Source organism: Podarcis tiliguerta, assembly GCF_965153285.1.
Source record: "Podarcis tiliguerta genome assembly, chromosome: 9".
Taxonomy (NCBI): Eukaryota; Metazoa; Chordata; class Lepidosauria; order Squamata; family Lacertidae; genus Podarcis; species Podarcis tiliguerta.
Window position 1 is genome coordinate 7,902,854 of NC_139542.1, and position 6,963 is coordinate 7,909,816.

The following is a 6,963-nucleotide window of genomic DNA, read 5'->3' on the forward strand; positions in this document are numbered from 1 at the left end:
AAGTCCCACGATTGGAATGTAGAAATGGAGGGATACAATCTATTTCAGAGAAACAGACCAGACAAGAAAGGAGGAGGGGTGGCGTTATATGTCAGGGATGTGTATACCTGTGAAGAGATCCAAGATTTAGAACCTCAAAGCCAAAGTGAGAGCATTTGGGTCAAAATTAAGGGAGAGAAGAATAATAGTGACCTCATTGTGGGAGTTTACTATAGATCCCCAAGCCAAACGGAGGACATAGATGATGCCTTCCTGGAACAGATGGCCAAGCATGCAAAAGGAAGGGAGATAGTAGTAATGGGGGACTTCAATTACCCAGATATTTGTTGGATGTCAAACTCAGCCAAGAGCATAAGGTCAAACAGATTCCTCACTGGCCTTGCAGACAACTTCATTGTCCAGAAAGTGGGAGAAGCAACAAGAGGAACAGCCATTTTAGATCTGGTCCTAACCAATGTCGATGACCTGGTCAATGGGGTAGAAGTGGAAGGATCATTAGGCGCAAGTGATCATGCTCTTCTGAAGTTTACTATACAACGGAAAGGAGCAGCCAAGCATACTAGGACTCAATTTCTTGACTTTAAGAAAGCCGACTTCATAAAACTTAGGGAAGTGCTGGGTGAGATCCCATGGACAGTAATACTAAAAGGAAAGGGAGTTCATGATGGCTGGGAGTTTGTTAAGAGGGAGATAGTAAAAGCACAACTTCAGGCAATACCAATGAGACGGAAACATGGAAGGTGCCTAAAGAAGCCAGGGTGGCTATCTAAAGAACTTTTAACTGAGTTAAGATTAAAAAAGGATGTGTACAAAAAATGGAAAAGGGGGGAAACCACCAAAGAGGAATTCAAACAAATAGCCAGCACGTGTAGACACAAAGTCAGAAAAGCTAAAGCACAGAATGAACTCAGGCTTGCTAGAGAGGTTAAAAGCAACAAAAAAGGCTTCTATGGGTATGTTCGTAGCAAAAGGAAGAACAAAGAAACAGTGGGGTCACTCAGAGGAGAAGATGGTGAAATGCAAACAGGGGACACAGAAAGGGCTGAACTCCTCAATGCCTTCTTTGCCTCAGTCTTCTCCGATAAAGAAAACAATGCCCGACCTGAAGAATTTGGAGGAAATGATTCAGCAGAGGAAACACAGCCCAGAATAACTAAGGAGATAGTACAAGAATACTTGGCTAGTTTAGATGTATTCAAGTCTCCAGGGCCAGATGAACTGCATCCAAGAGTATTAAAAGAACTGGCAGATGTGATCTCAGAACCACTGGCAGTCATCTTTGAAAATTCCTGGAGAACAGGCGAAGTCCCGGCAGACTGGAGGAGGGCAAATGTTGTCCCTATTTTCAAAAAGGGGAAAAGAGAGGACCCAAATAATTACCGCCCAGTCAGTCTAACATCAATACCAGGGAAGATTCTGGAGCAGATCATTAAGCAAACAATCTGTGAGCACCTAGAAAGGAATGCTGTGATCACCAATAGTCAGCATGGATTTCTGAAAAATAAGTCATGTCAGACTAACCTGATCTCATTTTTTGACAGAATTACAAGCCTGGTAGATGAAGGGAACGCAGTGGATGTAGTCTACCTTGATTTCAGCAAGGCATTTGACAAGGTGCCCCATGATATTCTTGTAAAGAAGCTGGTAAAATGCGGTCTTGACTATGCTACCACTCAGTGGATTTGTAACTGGCTGACTGACCGGACCCAAAGGGTGCTCATCAATGGTTCCTCTTCATCCTGGAGAAGAGTGACTAGTGGGGTGCCACAGGGTTCTGTCTTGGGCCCGGTCTTATTCAACATCTTTATCAACGACTTGGATGATGGACTCAAGGGCATCCTGATCAAATTTGCAGATGACACCAAACTGGGAGGGGTGGCTAACACCCCAGAAGACAGGATCACACTTCAAAACGACCTTGACAGATTAGAGAACTGGGCCAAAACAAACAAGATGAATTTTAACAGGGAGAAATGTAAAGTATTGCACTTGGGCAAAAAAAATGAGAGGCACAAATACAAGATGGGTGACACCTGGCTTGAGAGCAGTACATGTGAAAAGGATCTAGGAGTCTTGGTTGACCACAAACTTAACATGAGCCAACAGTGTGACGCGGCAGCTAAAAAAGCCAATGCAATTCTGGGCTGCATCAATAGGAGTATAGCATCTAGATCAAGGGAAGTTATAGTGCCACTGTATTCTGCTCTGGTCAGACCTCACCTGGAGTACTGTGTCCAGTTCTGGGCACCACAGTTCAAGAAGGACACTGACAAACTAGAACGTGTACAGAGGAAGGCAACCAAAATGGTCAAAGGCCTGGAAACAATGCCTTATGAGGATCGGCTAAGGGAGCTGGGCATGTTTAGCCTGGAGAAGAGGAGGTTAAGGGGTGATATGATAGCCATGTTCAAATATATAAAAGGATGTCACATAGAGGAGGGAGAAAGGTTGTTTTCTGCTGCTCCAGAGAAGCGGACACGGAGCAATGGATACAAACTACAAGAAAGAAGATTCCACCTAAACATTAGGAAGAACTTCCTGACAGTAAGAGCTGTTCGACAGTGGAATTTGCTGCCAAGGAGTGTGGTGGAGTCTCCTTCTTTGGAGGTCTTTAAGCAGAGGCTTGACAACCATATGTCAGGAGTGCTCTGATGGTGTTTCCTGCTTGGCAGGGGGTTGGACTCGATGACCCTTGTGGTCTCTTCCAACTCTATGATTCTATGATTCTATGATTCTACATCCACTGCGTTCCCTTCATCTACCAGGCTTGTAATTCTGTCAAAAAATGAGATCAGGTTCGTCTGACATGACTTATTTTTCAGAAATCCATGCTGACTATTGGTGATCACAGGGAAACAGTTCTACTGTTGAACAGCTCTTACCGTCAGAATTCATCCCCCCCATTTGTTTAGTCAGAATTTCCTTTCTTGTAATTTAAAGCCATTGGTTCGAGTCCTACCTTCCAGAGTAAGGAAAAAGAAGCTTGTTCTCTCTTTCATGTGACAGTCCTTAAGATATTTGAAGATGGTTATCATATCTCCTCTCAGTCTCCTCTTTTCCAGGCCATACCCAGTAAAAGGTAAAGGTACCCCTGACCGTTAGGTCCAGTCGCGGCACTCATTTCACTCTATAGGCCGAGTGAGTCGGCATTTCTCAGCAGACAGCTTCCGGGTCATGTGGCCAGCATGACTAAGCCACTTCTGGTGAAACCAGAGCAGCACACGGAAATGCCGTTTACCTTCCCACCGGAGCGGTACCTATTTATCTACTTGCACTTTGACATGCTTTTGAACTGCTAGGTGGGCAGGAGCTGGGACCAAACAACAGGAGCTCACCCCGTCACGGGGATTCGAACCACTGACCTTCTGATCAGCAAGCCCTAGGCTCTGCGGCTTAGACCACACCGCCACCTGCGTCCCCAAACATACCCAGTAAACATACCCAATAAAACAATTAAAAGTAATCATAAAATGGAATGGCACCTTAAAATCATTGCTGGAATCAGAAAATCTTTTTCATGCACTTGAAGTTTGGTCTAAAATCATCTGGGAGGGAACTCCATAGACTTCTGCCCATTCTACTGAATGCCTGGTGTCTATCAGTTATGAACTGTGCATCTAAGCCATAGGGGACCATCAGTAGAGACTCCCCCAAATTGCTCAGTAACTGGGCCAAGATATAAGGACTCAGGCGGTCCTTAAAAGATCCTGATGCTATGACTGCCATGAAGGAGGCTACTTCAAAGGCCTATAAATGAAAACCCATTTTTTTCTGCACTCTACCACAGCTGGAAACTGAACATTGAGGTTCAGGGGAATAGTTTGCCTAGAACAGAGGTGGAGAGTGCTGCTGAGTGATAAATTTGACTTATTTCAAGGAAACAGGCAGAGTTGCAGGGCTTAAGCAGGTCCTTTACTTACGACCAGCTGTGACATGTTACAAACTGAAGCCAGCAAAAAGGGGGGTGGGGTGTGTGAAACTGAATTCACAACTCAGGAAACCACCTGGTCCCTGCTCCCAGGTCCATCAACCCCATAGTGGCTTTCTTCTTCTTAAACTGTGGGAAATGTTTAAAGGCTGTTGCCTATTCCAAGAGAGAGCTTGCAGCCTTCCAGAATGGACTCCAGCTCCCATCAGCTCCACTCAGCATGGGCAATGGGAGTTTGGATGTGAATTGTAGTCCAACGGGTACAATGTACATGTGGTCAAACCTGGAGCGCCACAGGTTTCTCACCCCTGCATGACAACAAAGCAGGCAGATTATCTAGGGTCTTGAATAATACCCATTACAGCATCAACGTTCCAACAAAGCTGAAGAGTGCAAAGCAATATGGTGTGCAAATAGGCTACTGTGTGCAAATTTAAGTTGAATGTTTCTTATATTTGTCATGTCAATGAGCTTTAAAATGACTCCTGGAGAGTGCAGTTCCTCAGGTGTGGAGCTTCCTCTGCCAGGACTTTTATTAGGTCAAATCAGGATGTGTCTGGGATGACTTGACTAGGTTACTGATCATGTAGAGACAGGAATTTGCATGTCTCAGAGGTCTCACACTGGTATGCAACACCTAGCTAGTGAGAGTCACTCATTAATCAATCTACATCGAGGTCAGCAGCTTCAAAGTACAGCTTTTGTCCTTGGCTTCTCAAGTCTCTACTTGAAATGCTACTTATTATAAGGAATATGGAGATTTCTGGAGTCAGTGTGCTTAAGGGCATTCTTAAAATGACAGTGAGGCTGAGCTCCTTAGGAACATCATGCTCAAGGTTTGATGAGCTCTAAGTATGAGCTTATGGCAATAACAATATCTTGGCTCATGTCCTTAGAAATTGTATCTGAGTGGTAAGAACATCCAAATTTGCATTAGGCAGGGGGATTACTCTAGTACCTATGGATTTGCAACTTACAAAGTTCTTTGACTTCCTCCTTGCCTTAGGGAACAGCTTCTCCAGACTCTCTGGTAAAATGTCTTGGGTATGTATTGCAGTATTGTGGAAGATCATAGTTATTTCCAGAAGGTTTATGTAGTATGCAACAGTCTAGAAATCATGTGATACTGGGTCTTTAAATGGTTGATTTTGTTCTCTTTAACAAAGTATTAGTTTCTCAGAAATAGTTACATGCTGAGATGGTCCCATGTGGGAATTGTGGTTGTTAAGATGGGCTTTTGCTGAACAGGCACTTTGGCTGAAGTGTTGTTTGGGGTTTTGGGGGGCTTGTGTTTGTTGGTGGTTTTTCTGTATCTTTATTTAAAATCTTGTAATACATTTGGAAATTGTTCAGTTTGGTTGCATCGTTTTAAATGTTTCATTTATTATAATCTTGTAGTTATGCATTTTTTAAAATGCCATAAGCCACCTTGAGAATGGCTTAAACTGGTGAAATTCGGAAGTTTCTTTGCAGGCATTTAAAATTTGGCTAGCTGATCCCTATTCCCTTGCACAGCTTTAATTCTCAGAGTCTCCTGGGAAGAAGAAATTATTATTAAACCACTCTGAGAATTGTGGTTCTGCATTCACCTCAAACGGAACTGTTTCCATTCTGTTGCAGTTCATCTTCCACAAAAGGTTAGGTTCTTCATCTCACTGTCCTCTATGCTGAAGTTATGCAAGATACGTATTTGAGATAATTAAGTATGTATATTATTATTATTATTATTATTATTATTATTATTATTATTATTATTATTATTTTGTTAAATTTGTATTTGCCCTTCATCAAAAAATCAGAGGGCAGTTCACAGCATAAAAATTCAAACACTCCATCAATTACAATCTCATTATGTTATTCTACTGCATTCCTTTGAAACACAATGCAAATGGGGAAAAATTGTAATCAATTTCATATCTTTCACAGATGGAAAACAAGCACAGCAAATACCATTCATATTTGCTGGATTGACTTCCATTCTGGACAGGGAATGGATAAGTAAACACCAGCAATTGCTGCCCCTGTTTCTCTTTTTGCTGGAGTTTTCTGACATTCCTATCAAAGATACACATCTGCAGGGCTGGATTTATGTTTGATGAGGCCCTAAGCTACTAAAGGTAATGGGGCCCTTTATATGTCCAGCTGTCCTTTGTTAACAACAAATTGCCGCTGTTTTTTGTGTTGAATATCTTCTATATGGTAACTTATGGACCTAAAAGCCCCCTATCCAAACAATGACTATCATCAGTGCAGGTAAGAAAAAAATTCATTTTAATTTTTATCATCTACAGTACTGTTTTATTTATTTTATACTACAGTACATTGATTATTGCTTTCATTTATGGATCAATGGTCTCATTAGATAGTAAAATTCATGTTAAATTGCTGTTTTAGGGGTTGTTTTTTAAAGTCTGGAACAGATTAATCTGTTTTGCATTACTTTCTATGGGAAAGCACACCTTGGTTTTGGAACACTTTGGTTCTGGAACAGACCTCTGGAACGGATTAAGTTTGAGAACCAAGGTACCACTGTATATAGAAATGAGCAAACCAGTGATATGTTAGGGAGCAGACTAGCAGGCCGGGCCCATTACTTACATCATAGGAGCCTACACAACACAAAACACTGTTGCTGTATGTAGGTTTTATTTTATTTGTTTTTTATCATCCAGTTTTCCCCCCTTTAATTTTTTTGGGGGGCGGGGGCAAGAGATTGGGGCCCTAAACTGTAGCTTGTTTAGCTTATACATAAATCCAGGACAGTACACCTGCCTTCTCTAAAGAGTTAACTTGATTCTAAGTGTGTGTGTGTGTGCGCGCACGCACACGCCCCGCTTGAAATGCAGGCACTAGGGCAGAGCTACACTTTCCCTTTTTTTAAAAAAAGTGTTCCATATTAAGGATGACTGTAGAACCTAGTGACCTTTAAATGGGATGTGAAAATTGAGTGTAATTGAGTGGCGTGTCTGTTAATTATGTAAAGGGATTAAGAAGTGAAGAGGAAAAAGCCAATGTTGACCCGGTCTCCGATTCAG

General features: G+C 42.2%; 1 long non-coding RNA gene across 1 annotated transcript; it reads left to right on the forward strand.

Annotated features, from left to right (window-relative positions):
- The first annotated feature begins 4,774 nt into the window (after window positions 1-4,774).
- Window positions 4,775-5,937, forward strand: LOC310685138. The gene is made up of 3 exons (XR_014515093.1): window positions 4,775-4,840; window positions 4,935-4,972; window positions 5,855-5,937. It is a non-coding gene; the product is annotated as an uncharacterized lncRNA (long non-coding RNA).
- Window positions 5,938-6,963: the final 1,026 nt, after the last annotated feature.